At 48.8% G+C, this 17,545-nt stretch overlaps 1 long non-coding RNA gene across 6 annotated transcripts in view; it reads left to right on the top strand.

Moving 5' to 3' along the window:
• LOC135297799 (uncharacterized) overlaps window positions 1-17,545 on the top strand; it is a 47,882-nt gene that overhangs the window by 11,177 nt on the left and 19,160 nt on the right. Inside the window, exons 4-5 of one of the 6 annotated variants that reach the window (XR_010359754.1) lie at window positions 85-291; window positions 445-14,203. The exons of 2 other annotated variants lie outside the window; for them this stretch is intronic. This is a non-coding gene — a long non-coding RNA (uncharacterized LOC135297799). Of the gene's footprint in view, window positions 1-84; window positions 14,204-15,511; window positions 15,599-17,545 lie in introns of those variants that run through there. 3 more of the 6 variants (XR_010359751.1, XR_010359753.1, XR_010359750.1) reach the window with 3 other exon arrangements.

Genomic DNA, 17,545 nt, shown 5'->3' with positions numbered 1-17,545 from the left:
GGTTCCATTGTGTCTCTGGGGAAAGGGACTCTTGGGTTGGCTCCTCATCTGAGTCAGAGATGTGAAAGCCCCTGTGCTGTGCAGGGTGCCTGGCCTTGAGTTTGCTTGCACACAGGTTAGCTGAACTCCAGCCTCCTCTTGCTGAACCATATCTTAGCCTCTGGGCCAGACCAAATCAGTCTGCAGAGCCAGCCAGTGTCGATGTTTGACACCTGTCTCCTTCAGAGGACAACACTGATAAATCTGCAGCTTCATCTGGGCCTGAGGCAGCCAAACCCACTGCTTCACAAGGTGGGCCAGTGAGGCTGAGCTTTCCAACCAGCCTGGAGCCTTAAATCTTCAAACCTGGGTCTGGTTTGGTAGAGGATCTCAGAATGGTGCTCTGTGTATGTGACTGCTGTCTCCTGAAGTCACCCACATTCTGAGCATCTGACTCTCCTACAGGGAGCAGAGTGCCAAAGGCTGCTCTCACAGTACATTCCTCAAGTGACTACAAGATGTTTTAGCAAAAGCAACCTCATGCTGCTCCAAGTGATGGCTTGAGGGTGAAGCTCAGCAGTGCCCTGCTGCTCACCTGGGCACAGGCAAAGGGTGAGTGTGGCAGGTGAAAACACCTGGCTACAACTGCGCTTCTTAAAGAGTCTCCCTTTTGCCTTTTTAATAGTTGTATTTGCCCTGTTCAAGGGATGGGAGTGGATTTAGCAATATTTTCCTTTCTTTTGCACCCTTACTCATCTCTGCCCATGTGTTGGAGCAGCTGCCCTGTAGGGTGGTGAGAAAGTTTGCAGGTAAATATTGATTATTTCTTCATAGTAATTCAGCAAAAAGACTGCACTTTACTTATCACCTGCATTGCATCCCATCTCTCAAGTGGATTAGTTCCTTAGAAGAGAAACCCTTACATATGTGAAGGAAGCAGTCCTTTAAAATAGGTACAGAATCCCTGATGAAGGATCCCCAGAGCCCTATAACCATTTTGCTGCCTTCATTAGTGCCTAAAAACAAGGGATGTTGTGTGGGGGAAAGAAATGAGGTGGGAGGCAGCTGATGAGAGGAGCAATGTACCCTGCTAAAAAAACTCATCTGAACAGATACATCCAGGACCTCTGTGTCTCCTTTCACCTGCCTCATTCTGAGCAACCACGTCAAAAAGGAAAAAAAATATTTAAAGCTCTGGTAACCAGAGCCCCGATGGAAAACAGGATAAATATCAGCGGAGCTGGTGCTGCCACGGGTGGGAAACCCAGGCAGCACCAGGACCAGCACATCCCTGGCCGTGGCAGCATCTGTGCTGCCCTGCCTTGGTGCAGGTTCCAGTGCTGCTCTGTGCTCTCCTTGGATCCAGCGCTGTGTTCAGCAGTGGGCACTTGGTTAATTCTGTTTTCCTGGTGCTGAGGGGGAGGAAGAGCTCGCTTTAGGCCCCATGCATTGGGAGATGCTACCTGTCCTTAGGGATTTCCTGATCCTGAGTGCAGCCCTTTCTTGGGAAGGAGCTGACCCTGTGAGACACCGAGGCCACCAGGGCACTGACATGTGAGGGTGGTTTTAGGCCACGTCACTGCAGCCTCAGCCCTCTCCTTCCCCTCTCACCTTGCCAAAGTCAAGGCTGCTTTTCCTGCAGCCCTGCCCTTCTGGCAGCTGTGGGTCTCTGCTGCTTGCCATGACCTCAGTCTATCATCTGAGGATGCAGCAGTTAAATAACAGCCTGAGCGTCTGCAAAACAACTGTGGGAGTCCCTCGGGCCGCCGGGGCTGCTGTTCCTCCCCGGAGCCCCAGGGAGCAGAGCAGTGGCTGGGAAGGCTTCTGAGGACAGCGGCATAGAAGCAGCTCACACAGTGCCTGGAGGCTGCCCAGTCCTGCAACAAATGCCGGTAGGGGGGATGCATTTCTCCTGGCCCTTCCTGGTTTGCAGAAGTCATCCATCTTGTGACAGAAAGGGGCACAAGGAGAAGAGCAGGGATGCCTTTCTGACTCAAAATCAGTCAAGATAGGGATAATATTTTAACGTAAAACTCTGACTATTTCCAGTAGTGGTGGTTCTTCCTCACCAGGATTTCTGCATCAGTCAGTTCTGTGCTGCTTTCAGGAAGACATCTGCCTGGTGCTTGGGATGGAAGTTGTGCTCTTTGCTCTCTGGGGATGGCTTCCCCTGGGTGGAGTATTGGTTCCTGCCTTCCCTAAGGATAGCCTTTGCCTGCTGCTTGTTTTCCTCCCTGAATGCCTGTTTCCAAGGGAAAGGGCTGCTTTAGGGTTCATGCTCCACTCCTGTACCCCTGGTGAGGGCTGTCAGAGCCCTTCCCAGCCTGGTGATGGGGACTGCAGGCAGTGACTGCTGCTTACCTGCAGTGTGCTTTGGGGCCTCCAGGAGCAGCAAAGCTCCTCTGTAAACTCCAGCAGAACACAGGCTGTATGTTGAGGTAATCAGCATCCTTGATCTTCTCCTCTGAGACCCAGCAGTTAGCTTATTTGCACTCTGTTGTGGCTAAAATACAAAGAAAACAAATATGAAAGATTATTTAATGAACTCTGGAAATGAATAATGAATACAGCATTTTTAAGTGGTTCTTCAGGCTGCTCCAGAGTGCTATCCTGAGATGTGAGAGCAGGAATCTTGGCTGATAGAGAGGAGGGCAGTCATTTGGTTCCTGAATGAGCAGCTCACAGGATGAATGGGACAGTTAATTGTTTCTTGAAGCAAACTTCTCAGACATCAGTGTGTCTAAGAAGGAAGCTTGACAATGTGCTGAGCCTTAATTTTTAAACCTTGTGAAAGATGGGCTTAACTTACCTTTGCTTTGAGTTGGTGCAATGCCACTGACTTCAGTGGAGAATTTGTAGCCCTCACATTTCACCTGCCTGGCTATTTGTTGGCACTGCAATGAGAAATGAAACACCAAGCAAAGTTTTCCAGCAAGACTACAATTTTCTGAAAGATCCCATGCTGACAGAAGAGTAGAATATATGACTGACTTAAACTGATTTGTTACATGTCTTGTGTCAGACACATTATCTGTGCCATGATATCCTAGCTTAGTCTAGATCTGAAAACCAAGAAAGCTGTCTGAAACCTTCATCTATTGGGAGACTGGCTCACATTCCAAATAAGTTATACAGCATTTTTTCCTAGACTGAAAACAATTCAGGTTGGTCTTCAGTTATTGCTTATAACTCAAAAGGGCTCTAGAATAGCTGTGCATTTTGGGTTTGGTGTCCCTTGGAGTCCTTGGTGGATAGACTCATGATAGTGAAGACATTTTAGGGATGGATGACTCAAGAAATTTCCCTTTTAGAGTCTCTTTAAAATAACTTCATTTGAATGAGAAAATCAGAAGGATTATTTTTAAAAGCAAATGTGTATTTCAGTATAGTGTGAGTGCATGGATGAAAAAAAGCCAATTTAAGAATTAAAAATCCAGGAAAATTATTAGCAAAGGCACAAAGTCTTCAAGTTACCAACAAGGAGAAAATGTGCAAGCAGCCAGCATCTCAGGAGCTCTTTTATTGTGAAGGCATCTTCTGTGCCAGGGGACTGAAGTGGAGGTGATGGGGCCATGGTGAGGACCAGTGCTGCCTGTCCCAGTCTGCGCAGCCCTTCCTGCCCTGCCTCGTGCTGTGCCCGACCCCACCTTGGGATGGCTGCGTCCCTGGAGCCTGGCAGGCAGCTCCCACGGGGACAGCATTCCTCACCAAGGCTCTTCCCACCTCCACCCCACGGAGCAGGCATTGCTCAGGTGCTGTGGGAGCAGGACCTCGGCAGGGCTCCCTGGGAGCCAGATGTCAGTGAGAGTCAAGTGAGCCCTTTACTGAAGTGGGTGTGATGTGAAGAAAGTTTAACTTTTATTTTCATGCTTGAGAGACTATTACAAACCAGTCAAGTCTTTGGTGTGGCACCTGGTGGGTTGTGTTTGTGTGAGACACAGATGTGGTCCATAACTTTCCTTCCACATCAAAGTTTGCATCTTTGCATTCAAGGTCAAGTGTGGTTTTCTTAATTCATTCTTCTCTTACAATTTGTTTTCCCCAGCTTAAAAATTAAGGGTTACACTTATGTATTGTTGCATGTAAAGATAGAAATTTGATTTTTAAAACATGTCAGACATCTCTTTGAAATTGGGAGCTAAATCCCTAAATATCTTTTGGAATCTGGAGCTGTGCACCAGATGGCGAATCAGCACTTAAAGAATAATTTCACAAAGGAAGTGGAGTGAAATTATTTCCTTTAGCAAATAGTCTCACAGCATGAAGAAAGAAAGCAGAGCCAGCATCTTGCACAGGGAGATCATGTTTATTTCCCCCCTCTTCATGCCTCTTTCCTGGAGTTTTGGGGGCTCTTTGTTTTTTTTTTCCCCCTATGGATGCATCCAGGCCACATCATGGCACAATGGAATGTGCCAAACTAGGTATTGGTTGCACTCTAATTGGCACCAGTTGCAGGTCAGAGTGAGCACTTTGTGGCTCATGAAAGGCTGAACCTTTTTTATGTCCTGAAGTGATTTGAGAGTAGATATAAATGTCACAGATACACTGAACAAGAATTACTGGCCTGCAGAATTAATCCAAGATAATGTCAGAGGCTCTTCGAGGCAGGCTGATAATGTGGTGTGTCAGCCTTATGTAACTGATACATGTACCTGAGCTCATGTGCAAATGCAGGGGCTGCAGCTGGGCCCAACGCCCCAGGACATGGACAGGGAAATCCCCATGTCAGAGTATCAGAGACTGGCAGTGTCCCTGGTGGGGAAAACCCAGTCCCTGATCACCTCTGAAGACAACGGTGACCCTGCAGATTGTCAGCAATCAGTCCTAATCTGGACAGTCTAGAACAGACCTCCAAAGTTTCCTTATCCTGGCTGCTGGGGACATGTGGGGTGTGCTAGTAAGTGTTTTTGCAGTGTCTGGGAGGGAAATGAAACTTTCTAGACAGGTGGAGCTCATCAGTTCTCAAAAAAACAGCTTCTGCTTAGAGATCAAACAACTGCCATATGGTGTTGTTTTTTCCTATAGCACAAACATATTTAGCTGTGCCAGGAGAAGTCTGGGGAGCTGATTGTCAGTGGCCACACAGGATATGGCTAAACTTGGATTAAAACACTACCAAAGCATGGAGCAGCTCTGGAGAAAGGAGCTGAATGGCAAGTGGGGGAGGGAGTGATGCAGGGGTCACTTAGGGAAAGAAGTACTGCTCAATTTAACCTCACTTCTATTGTATGAAAACCTGGCTGGTGCAAAGATACAGGTGTAAAAAAATGTTAAAACTTCTAAAACCCTTTATATGACTAGACTCCTTCACCAAGCTCTGAATCAACATTATTTCAGTTTAAAAAAACCCTCACCAAACAAATAATTGCATGTTACTGCTCTCATTCTTGGCTATAAGATAAAATCTCATTAGTAGCTGCAATAATAGCATGTCTAAGAGCAAAATTTGGCTTAAAATGCTTTCACTTTCACAACACCCACTTTTCATTTGAATGCTCAAAGCTGCTGCAAAACATTTTTGAAAATTAGCTATTAGCTACATAGTGTAGTAATTTTTCTAGTGACAGCCATTGCACAGAACATCTACAATGTAATAAACTTTTGCAATACCTTATATTTGTCTTGTCATTGTCTATCAAGTGTTGTTATTGCTAAACTTGTTCCAGTGCTGACTCAGTTGATGAGCATAATTTTACCATGTAGGCAGCCCTAATTCGTGATGATCTGGGGCTTCACACAGCATCTAGAACCTTCCTCAAAAGCCATTTTGCAAGTGACTAAGGCATTCATGAAAGATCTTAGAGCTGGAGTTTTGTGCTACAAATGCAAAGCAGCATTTATTATTTGGGCTTTACAAATGCAGTTTTAATTTTGCCTTAATCAATACTTCATTAAAGTGGGCCATGTAGGAACTGTTTGTGTCTCTGCTCTCCCAAGCAGCGCTCTGTGTCACATTAGGAAAGGGAAAAAACTTTTTTTTTTTCTTTTTTTTCTTTTCCTTGGCCTCCCCTCCCCTCCAGGCTTTCTGCTCCAGTGGTTTGTATTGTAGTCATACTATGCTTGGAGTGACTCAAGAGCATCCCTAATGCTGCATCCCTGGCACTGTAAGCAAATCAGCTATTTCTGTGCAGCAATCTGTAAGCTGCACTTCAAGAAAAATTTCCTTGTCTGCTGACAGACAAGGCAGTGAGGTTTGAGCAGAGAGGGCAGTGGCAGCAAAAGGAAAGGTGCCTGTCTTCCCTGGTGCAATAAGTGCAAAGCAGCTGGGGCAGGGCTCAGTGGCACTGGGGCTCCCTCTGGCACTGTGGGGTGAGGGGCTCTGCTGCAGCCCCCGCGTTTGGCTGTGTGCCACAGGGAGTGCAAGGGCAGCAGGGACAGGCCTGGGGTGCCTGGGGGCTGTGCCAGGGCCAGCACAGCCCTCTGGAGTGCAGCAGAGCTCAGGGCATGGCACCCTAGCTACAGCCTGGAGAGACACGCAGGGACTCGGGTTTGTGCCCGTCGTGTTCCAAATGCGATCCCCTCGCAGCAGGGAATTCGGCCTTGGCACAAGGTTTGGTCTCAAGAGGAAGGTGCCTCCTCCCTCTGCCCCTCTTATCATTGCTGGTGCTGGCCCGGGTGTGTGCAGGCTCCCCAGCTGTGGTCTGGCAGGAGCAGAGTCACCCCCTGGAGTGACTGGCACCAAGGTTACCTGCAGAGAGGGTGTTGGACACCTGCAGGGAGAGGGATCACAAAAATCTGGATTGCTTTGTCCTTAGATCTGTCCTGCCAAGGCAAAATCCTTTCCCTCTCAGAAAATCACAGGTCTCCCTGGCGTGGAGTCACATCTGGCATCCAGGAAAGCTGCTTTTTCCTTTGCTTTCATTTCTAGAAGGTTTCCTGTAAGTTTCTTTGGATTTTAGGCTGAGTTTGTTAAAGCCTGATGTTCTTTCCCTCCCACTCCAGTATTTCACAGGGGTCCTTTTTTTTTGCCCCCTGCCTTTTGTTAGATAACAAATTGCTCCTGCACCACTGGAGCTGTGGTTTGCTGTGCTCTCTGTACAAGATGGTTTCAGAGAGTGGAGGATTAGCTCAGACCTCTTAACTAATCTCCCCACACACCACTTTTGAGGCTTCAAGGCTCACCTGCTTTTTAGCAAATCAGAGTTGACAGTGGCTGACTTCAATGCTGGTGGAAGCTTTCCTCTGTTTCGTGGGGTTTGTGGATGGGCTGTTGGCAAGTGCTCCTGCCTGCAGCTGCTAAAGCCTTCCCCCACTCTGTATGGAGGTGCAGCAGTTGCCTCCAGTGAGTCCCTGGGGGCATTGCTGCAGTGCCAAAAGCTTGTTTCATTGCAGGGATGGGGCAGAGGCTGCAGAAGGGCAGCTCAGTGCACTGAGCTTAGAGCTGCCTTTGCTGGGGGAATTGATGCCTGCAGTGTAATGTGCGAGTTGTAACCAGAGGTCTGGTGTCCCAGTTAGCTCCAGTGACTATGTGAGAATGGCACTACTATTACTGAGAATAAACCTACCCTGCATCCTATAAAAAATCCAGCGAGACGCCCTCAGATCTTGTAAACACTCCCGTTGCACTGCTGACTGCTGGCTTGAGCTGCAGCCTAGGGAGGAGCCAAGAGGTGGAGGAGAGCCACCCTCCCTCCCAGAGTGGTCTGGCCTGGGGTGGAATTAACCTCTTTGTTCAGTGCAGAGGAAAAAGAATTCAAAGCAGGCCAGGGCTGACCTACATTTGATCCTTGCAATGTGCAAGTTCTGCTTCCTGCGCTTTTTCTTGTGGTGACCTTTTGTTCCTAGGAGGTAAGAACTGCTTTGAGGCGTTGCTGTATGCTTCGTACAGCAAAACTTTCCTTCCAACAGGAACGGATAATGTGAAGATTGCTATTTCTGTCACAGGAAATCCCAAAGTCGAATTAAAAAAAGGAAATGTGTTCTTGTGAAGTCTTCAAATATCATAGGATTAAATCTCTCTTTAGATCCTGACATTATGGGTGGGATGATTGCCACTGATCTCTCATATGTGCCGTGTGCTTTGGAAGAGGATGTTTTGCCAAAGTCTCTCGTCACCACCAACCAAATCTCAGTGAGCAGGGCAGAGAAATGTGGTCTGTGCCAGCGGGGTGAGGAAGGGGCCAGGGGGCTGGGTTTTCAAACTGAAAACTGAGGAAAGGATGGGTACTTTCATCTGCTTGTGAGAGGGGAGGGAGCAGGAATGGTTCTTTCAGAGGCCGAGAGGCGATTCAGAGCAGCATATGGTAGTCCAAGGCAGAGCTGTGCCAGGGCTTTTTTTTTCCCTGCTCCCTCCCGTCTGTTTTCTGGAGGAACAAAGGCACGGCTGAGGAAGGATGTGAGGAAAGCTGCTTGGGACTGAACAAGGCTTTTGACCTTCAACGAAATATCTGCATTTACAGAACTGGGACCTGAGGCTTAAAGAAACTGGGAGAGCCACTCCCAAGGCCTAAGTGATGGACGTCCCCCTTGCACCCTCCTCACCCTCTCCTTAGTGACCACTACCTCCCAGCCGCTCTGAGCCTTCAGCTGATGGAAATAAGAGTCGGCAGAGAGCCTTCTGAAAAGACTCTTCTTTAGGGGGAGCACAGGCAGCTGCCTGAGGCCAGGGGCCTCTCCCAGCATCACTGCAGCACTGGTGGTGCTGTGCGAGGCTCACTCCAAGAGATGTTCAGTGCCTCTTCCATGGCCCACACAAGAGGAGGCACTGCAGACTTTAAGGAATACTGGGATTTTTCAATTATGTTTTCCTACCAGACAGTGACAAGGCCTCTTGGTGCTTGTCTTCTGGGAGCCATCAGTGAAGAAGTGCATTGGTGTTGCTGCCTCATTACGTATCAAAGCGTGTGTTTTGTTTCACTTTCTCCTGAGAAGGGGCTGGAGAGTGTGCAGGTGAGGATGGACAGAAGTGGCCGTTCCCAGCAGCCTCCCCGCTGCAGGCTCAGCTCCCCGGTGGCACAGCGTGCATGCACTGCCTGCTGCATTGTGCTGTTTGCAGACATGACTTGTCCCAGCTGACTAAGGGAACAAAAACACCACGCGCAGAGCCCAAGGTGTCTGCAGGCAGCCACATCTCCACAGGGTCCCATCTCTGTCAGGGCTCGGCCACAAAACCGATCTGCCCTATCTTGCCCTGCTGGCTCCTGACACAGGCAAATGCTGTCCAGTCACAAGTCACTGCCAGGAGGGCACTTGGTGCCTTTTGGCTGGGTTTGTCAGCCAGCACCTTTTCCCTTCCGTGCAGCGAGCCAGGTGAGCTCAGCTGAGCAGTGGCGAATGCCTCGGGGCAGAGAGCAGCCTGACCTTATCAGTGGATTCAGTGTCTCTTTCATTTGAAGGGTGCTGAGGTTATGCAGTCAGAGGCAGGGGATGGAAAACAGTGTTTGCTGGAGCAGAACATCAGCTCCTGCTGTGTTACCCCTCCTGCACAGTGAAGTGAAGCTGTGACCAAGACCAGAATGCAACTGGTTGGCTCCAGGTTTTGTTACAATCTTGAGTTCAGGTTATTTGTGCAGACTTGATTCTGCTGCATCCCACCCTCTGAGAGCTCAACTGCTTCCATGTCTTCTGTGTGCTGCTTGAAAAAAAAAAAAAAAAAAAAAGAGAGAGAACTAGAAATCCATCTGTCCTGTTTTGTGGCATTGCATTTAACAGCCACACGGGCCTTTTGATTCGCTTTACTTTGCTTTATGGACTAGCAGAGCAGTGAACTGTCAGGCACTTATGTGATGGCCCTGTTTAGTTTTCTTTTCTCTCCACTGTACCTCGTGCTGTGCAAGATCCAGCTTTGCTTGGATCCTGCACAGTGCCCTTCCTGTGTCCAACTCCTGCTCACTTGAGAGCAGTCAGCACAATTCATTTGCTGTGGGATAGAACCTGTCAGCAGATTTTCCTCCTTCCTCGTGGAAAGGCTGAATCCAACACAGCACTGCCACTGTACTCTGCATTATAAACTCCTCCAAGCAGGGATTTGCTCTTGCAAAGCATCTTCCTCTGTCCCTCTCTAGTGGCCAGCACACAAGCAGAGATTTATGAATTTCCATCACCAAACAGTTTTGCAGAGCAGTTGGGCTTGCTGTCAAGTGCTGTGATTGTCCCTTGATGCTAAGCATCCAGTGTGGAATATCAGGTCATGGCTCCGAAGGAACAGCAAGTCAGAGCCTCTGTTGATATCAGCCTCTGCAATGCCTCTGAAGGCAGCACAGCTCCAGCACTTCGCACCACACATGGTGTGTGCCAGCCTTCATCTGGCATCTCCAGCTCTAATAGGAACATACGCTTGGCTAAATTAGGAAGGAATATTTTTGTGCTTTAGTATAAGCATACTAACAATTCCAGTTTATTTTAAGGATGTGTCTTAAAAGCATTAAAAGTGGCATAAAATAATAATATATGTAATTTACCACTGTGGAGACTGTCAAGTGTTGTCATGCTATGGCATTGTATTTAATACCCAGGCCGCCAAGAGGCATCGCTAATAGAATTTGCATTAATACACACAGCTTCTTTAAAAATTAATTACCCAAAGTAGAGCATCATGTACTGAGACTCTCAATCAGGAGAGAAACACTGAAGCAGCACTGAAATAAGCAGTCTCAGAGCTCCTTGGGAAGTCAAGGGTGGCTGGGAACATTGCCCCAGCGCTTCTCTCCTGCCCAGCGCATCACGACGGGGATGCAGACACAAACTGACAGCAGGAAGCATTGCCATGGAAAATTCTGAAGGAAATCATAGATTTGGACTGGGCCTGGAGGCTGCTGTGCTGCTGCTGAAGGCTGCTGCTGTTGCAGCTGCAAAGAAATACAAGGAACCAGTTAGGTCACGAAAAGGAAATGTGATCTTTCCCAATGTCTCCCCAGAGGCAGGGAGGTGCCAGCAACCCTCACAACACGTGTGGGTCACACGTTTGTGTGCTCAGGGAGGTTTGCATGGGTCAGAGTGCCTGGCAGCACCAGTGAGGAAATGTCTGATAACCCTTGTCAGCCCCTCTACCTTCCTCTTCTTCCATCAGCCTGCAAATGCAATGGCAGATTGGGCTGCTGTTCACTTGACTGTAATAAATTAGCAGCAGCCATTCAGTCTCCAGCCCCTCCAGTTTCTTCATGTGCTGGAAATGGCTGGAGATGCATTTTGGCTGCTCTACATGGAGGAAAAAAAACCCAGTTTTACTGGGCACATGTATTGATACATTTAGTCAGAAGCTGAACAAAGTTAATGGTATTTGTGAAAACACTTGGGCAGCTTGTGGCCTTCTCTTCTTTTGTACTTTAGCTTTGCTGGGTTGTAAGTCTGAGCTCTGGTGTGGCCACAAGGGATCTGACCTCATTGCTCATGGATATCCTTTATATCAGCTGAGTGAGGGGCAACAGGCCCAGGAATGTGGATTGTGCCTGAGCCAGGCAGAGTTTCTTTCTCTCCAGTGAGTTTTTCACATTGCTGAACTCTTTACAGCTTTTTTGCCAAGAATGTCCCACAAGTGTAGGTATTTTCCTTCATGACTACCTGTAAGTGAAATTTCTGTCTCCAGCTCTGTTAAAGTTATGAATGATTTCCAGCCTTCTCATGTACTGCACCTTGAAGGTATTGATGAGCTCTGGCCCTGCTCCCTGTGAGTGGAGGCAGTGCATTGTTCCATTGTTTCTATGGCAGTCCCAAGCCTCGCTGTCCAATTTCAGGGTTTGTTACTCAGCAGTGGAAGTCTCTCCAGGCTGGAATTTGGAAAGGGGGCTTTCAGGCTGGGAACACCTACAAAACTTCTAAGCAGCTATTCACTGTTATACTCAAGGCCGAGCAAGGGAATGAATGGTTTTAGTGGCAGCTGGGCTGCTTTTGGTGAGTTATTGAAAGTGAAATGATTTTCAAGCAGTGCATGCAACAGTTCTGCTTTTGCTGCAGCTTCTGTCTCCTCAGCATCTCCATCTGCCCAGGGCACGTGTTCACTCTGGGCAAGGGAGCTCAGGTGCACAGACCGCTGCGAGTCTTGGTGGTCAGGCTAAAATACAACTGAGGACCTTAAAAGGGGCAGCTTTCAAGACAAATTCTTCTGTTTCTCTGAATCCAGCCCTGATCAGTACTTGTAGGCTCCTTGGCTCTCTATGGATGGAGAGGAAGGCCAGGTATAGTCTCTAAGAGCTGTTTTTTTGATTTAAAGGAGGCTTTTACAGTGAGAACTGAGATGTTTAATGAGTGCCTCTTTTCTGATTCATCATTTCAGAGCTGTGTTTGGTGGTCTGGGTTACCTTCCCTCTCCAATCCCCAGGAAATCTTGTTATTAATGACAAATGCTCAGGCTGCTGCTGGTGCCGGAGGGTTCACTGCACAGAGCAGGCTCAAGGGACAGGAATATCCCCTCGGGAAGGCTGAGGGGGTGGTTGGCAATGAGAAAGAACCTACACTCTGTTCTGCAGCAAAATGAGACACAAATCAAATGCTTCCACACCAAACAGGGAAACCCAAGGGCCCCTTTGCTGATCGGGTAAGCTTGAGTGGCAGAAGGGGAAGGCAGAGCTGGGCGTGGGGGGGTGTGTTTGTCAAGGGATCCCTTGCTTTCCACGCACTGTAGGATGAACTGGTAGCTGGGACATGATTAGAAGCCATCAAAAATGAGGGATGTTGGAGACGGGTTGAGCTGGACTCCAGCTCTCAAAGACAGGCTGAAAGCTCTGGAGTGGGTCCAAGGAGTGAAATGGGTCAAGAAGCTCTAAATCTAGGAAGTCTTTGTTTGTACATCAGAATGAAAATAGGTATTGTGGGTGTATCCTGGGGACACCCTGAGTTCCAACGAGGTATATTCCCTTTCTTTCCCTGCCCACACTGGTGGGAATGCCATTCTGGTGACTGCCCTGAGGGCCTCCCCCTGCCTGCTGCTTCACCAGCAGCCCAGCAGCCCTGCTCCTGCAGCCAGCACCCTGGGGCAAAAGAGGATGGAGAAGGGATTGCTCTCTGCTCCAGCGCTGGGAACTGGGGACACAAACAGAGTCTGAGGCTGTTGCTGCTAGTTTTTGGTGGGAGAAGTCCCCTGGTTCAGCCTGTCCTGAGCTTCTTCCAAAGCTGAAATCCAGAAAGTGCAGATACAGCGCTGGGATCAGCAGGCAGTCCCTGCCCTAGAGGAGGATGGAGCTGTCGAGATCTGCAGACGGAGAATTTTGGAGGACTGCAGTGAAACAGGCAGCTGAAAACATTCAGCTAGGTTGTAAGGGGTGAAAGAGACTGCTGAGGCACTGGGAGGGCAGGGTGCTTTCTGTGTCACAGGGAGCTGTGTGTGTCTCAGGACAGGTTGCACAACCTCAGCTGCTCCCACGAGTCACTGGGGGTGAGCTGTGCCATGGGAAGCTCTGCGTGCGGAGCAGAATTCCGTGCTAACGGGAAGGGAATTTGTCTTGTTGTGTCTTTCTGCCTTTGATTTCCCCTGAAACAAAGTGAATCCCACAGGCATTTCTTCCTCGCTTTCCTCCTGAAGTTGATTATTTGAAGTGATTCAGGAATTGCGGCGTTGAGGAGAAGGTTCCTAGGGAAGGCAGCTTCTGCTGCATCCTGAGACTGAGTCAGGAGCACCCTGGGAAAAACTGATCTGATGCTCAGTGTCTGCAGCTCCATGGCAGCCCACAGGGGTTTAAACCATCATAGGGCCTGGAGAAACAGCGAAACAGGGTAGCAGAGAGCTGGGGATGTAGCTAGTGAGAGCAAAATTGTGCTTTTCTCTCTGTCACCAGCAGCATCATTTCAGCCTCAGATTATTCCTGCATCCAGGTCCAATGCTCAGCCAAGCCGTGGGACAGGCCTGGCTTCCTGACAGCAAGGAAGTGTGAATCCAAACCAGCCACCACCCTGTTTCTGGAGCAAAGCTGATGTTCCCAAGGAAATCCCTGTTCTGGGGTGGCAAGGTCCCGTGCCTTAGGGCTGTTCCAGTATGTCAGGGATCTGGCAGCAGGACAGTGGTGGGGTTGATGGAGCAGGGATGCACCTCCAAATTATAGCCTGGTCCTGTTGTGCTAAGGACAAAATGGTGGTTGAGTATTTTTTTTAATATATTAATGACAAGATGACGTTTGACTATTTTTATTTTTATCCTTCTCTATTATTTTCCCCTGCAGCTCTTTCTAATGCTCTGCTGCTCCTCAGCCAGGAAGCCGGCGGGCTGCGTGACCCTGGCTGTCCCAGGCCCTCCTGTCCTCAGGACATGGCTTTGCAGCTGGGACTAAATCCACGTGCTAGCCAAAACCCCGGCCACACTTTCCTTTGAATCAGTGTCTCTGTGGGAGCCTTCTCCAATATAACTTTGGTACTGTAAATGCTAGAGATATTTACCTTCTCTTTCAGGGGAGGGAGAGCTTTGGTCTTCCAGCATGATATTTAATTCCTTGGCTGGGCTTAGCCTTTCTGGGCTCTGGCTTGTCAGCCAGGGGGGCAGGGGAGTTGTGCTGCATTTCTGCTTGTTCCCTCCGAGGTGTGTGAGGTATCACCCTCACAAGCAGATGGCTTTGGAGGAGTCTGTCTCCAAGGAGCTCTGCTGGCTCTGGATGTGGCAGAAGTCACAGTGCAGAAATCTTAGCAGCAGCATCACCTTGCAGATGTTATCCTCCACTCAGCACAGTTTCCTCCCTCCAGAAAGGCCTCTCTGCCGCTCGCAGCACAGGAAAGAAGGGGTCACCACAACACGCGGGTCTCACAAGCAGAGAATTTGTCAGATACAAACACTGCCACTGAGACGTGCATTGACCCAGAGGCTCTTGTGGCTGCTTGTAGGGCGATGCTCCACAGCTCCCGTGGTCCCAGGCAGTCAGGGGTTTTCCCAGCCGAGGGCAGGGCCAGAGGAAAGGCATCTCCAGTTTCCTCATGGTCTTTTAAAAATGGTCATCAAAATGTTTCCATTTTCAACAGCAAGACATTTTCAGAGGTTACTAAACAACACCTGGATCTCTGAAAATTGAAGACAACTTTTTATCCAAACCCAGGTGTCTCTATATACTCTCCCCTTTCCTAGTTTACCATTAGAAATGTAGAATGCCTGGAGCAGAAACTAAAAATACCCCGAGGTTTTTAATTGTGGTTGAAAAGGCCATTTGCCTGTTTTGAAGGGTTAGTTTTCACTATTATTTAGAACTGGTTGCCTAAGGCAAAGCACAAAGTTTAGGTTTGGCCTGCACCCACAGGCTGACCAGATCACCCTTCCTTGTGTGGCGATGGAAGGTGGGTGAGGACACCCTGCAGCCGGTGATGGAGACGTTCAGGGATGCTGCCAGCCTGCTCATGCTCACCTGCTCCCTGGAAATGTCTCCTGGAGCTAATGCTGAAGGGAGAAGGGCTCCAGGGCGAGGCTGAGTGCTGCAGACACCAGCCCGGGTGATTTACCCGCTCCTGCAGGGAGCCCCTGGCACTGCCAGCAGTGAGTCAGGTTTCCTGCTCCTTAAATTTAGACTCGTCAGCCCTCACCTCTCTCTGCAGCTTTGCGAAGCATATTGGGATCCAAGGTAGTTACAAAACAAAGTCAAAGGTGTTAAAACGATTACCATAAAAATACATCTGTTTTCTGCAGTAATGCCTTGGAATGCCACAGAGCTCTTGGAAACTAGAAGGGTGGCACACTGTGTCTTGTGTGGTCTTGGAGAAGTCTGCTAAAATGGTAGGATTTTCTTTCCTTTTCAAATCATTATTGTAGGCAGTTAGAAAAAAGCCAATTCTATATGCCGTGTGATGAGATATTGATCTAACTTCTAAATCCCTCTAATCTGATTAAGGCCTTAAGAATTTCAGCTATTGAAAAATATTAATTTTTTTTTTCATATAAATATCTTAAGCTTAACATCCTTGGTGCAGCCTAAGTCTTTCCCTGAGAAATTCAAATAGCTCAGCCTGTAGGGATCATTCAACCCTACCAAAGGCTTTAGCATATGTTTGTATGTAAATATAGTTTACATATATATTAAGCTTTTGTACGTATATGTAAATGTAGCTGATGTATATGGCAGTTTGCAGCCAATCTCGAGGAGGGATTTTCTTGGCACCTGTTCATGGTATGTTGTTGTGCAGACAGAGCCTGATCTAACCCAGGCAGTTTGGAGATGTGTGCTGTCCTTGTCATCCCTGGGATCACACCTCCCCTAAAGGGAGGTGAAGCTCAGGCACACGGGGGTGATTGCAGAGGTGCACCTTCCCCTGTGGTAGCACTCACTGCACGTGCTGGAGAGGGTGTCAGTGCAGAAGAGCAGAGATCCAGGGCTCTGGAAAATGCTCATGGCAGATATCCTTCCACTGCAAGGCAGGGTTGCAATTTCCAGCTGAAGTCACTGTGCTCTCATGGCTTGCCAAGTCCTTGTGTGTGGTTTGCCACATTCTGCCACCCACTCCAGCCTGGCACCTGCACCATGCTGGCCACGGGGGAGACTTGAGCCCCCAGAGCTGAGCGTCCTTGTCTTCTCGTGCTGGGCACAAAGTGGAGACAGATCTTGGCAATTGCAGCAGTGAGAGCAGGAGGGGTCAAATCTAACCAGCTTGAGCCCTGTAATGGAGCTGGTCTGGTCCTGCAGATCACAGAGCTTTGGGAGCCACCACCCCTACTACAGTGGGAGTCTTGAGCTCCCTTGGAAGCAGGAAGCCACGATCATTTCACTCTGTGCTGATGTTGTGGCCTTGGAGCATTGTGCTCCCTCATTCCTGCAGAGCACGGCCAGACCCAGAGCTGGGAAAGAAGAGCTGCGGGTCAAAGTGGCTGCAGCACCTTGCACCAGCAGTGATGGGTGGCTCTGCTGCTCTCCGTGCTTTGTGGGGCTGTGAGGATCAGAGCTCCTAAACTCCCCAAGGAACTGCTGTATGTGGTGTGTGGCTTTTCAGAAATACCATGTGGTGGCCAATGTCAAACCCGCTTCCTCCTGTGTGCCAGCAGCCCCTGCCAAACGTGTCTAGGCTGGTGTTGACACACGCTCCAGGCACGTCCTGCTGCTCTGATCTGCAGCTGTGAACCCAAGGTACAAGGTGGGTAACACCAGTCAATCACACATCTGGATTGTTTAGAGGGTTGGAGCTACTGGTGTGCTCTCAGCTGGCTCACAGTGGCGTTTGCATTTTGGCAGCACAAATGCAGATTTGAATCCTGCCAACAAGAAATCTTTGCGGGTGCCCTGGCTGCATTCAGAAGTACAAGTTTCCTCGAGGCATTCCTGGTTGCAACAGTGAGACAATAAGTTATTGCTTTTTGAAAGTCACAAGGTTCTGGCTGACTTATCTTTTCCCATGGAAAAATGTTAGGATATATGATCTGGGTATGTGGTTGTAGCAATGGAGAAGCTCTGGACAGAAATAGAGAATCCTCCTGAGGACTTTTGCTCTCTGGCAGCTGAAAACTTATCTGCTGAGCTCCCTTTTGGGTAACTGAAGGAGACTCTGTGAGCAATGGGAATTCAAAACCGTGCCCAAGGACTGCGCTGAGCGCTTCCTCCAGTGCAGGAATATTGCCAGTTTAGTGAAAGGAGGGCCAAAACCAGAAGATAACCACGGGGAGGGAGAGTCAGATGCAAGAGGGAGAAGCACACGGAGCTGGAAGTGATGTAGCAGAAACACCACTTAGAGCACG

The sequence above is a fragment of the Passer domesticus genome, chromosome 3, assembly GCF_036417665.1.
Source record: "Passer domesticus isolate bPasDom1 chromosome 3, bPasDom1.hap1, whole genome shotgun sequence".
Taxonomy (NCBI): domain Eukaryota; kingdom Metazoa; phylum Chordata; class Aves; order Passeriformes; family Passeridae; genus Passer; species Passer domesticus.
Note: the sequence above shows the minus strand (reverse complement) of the source record. Positions and strands in the feature narration are given on the sequence as shown.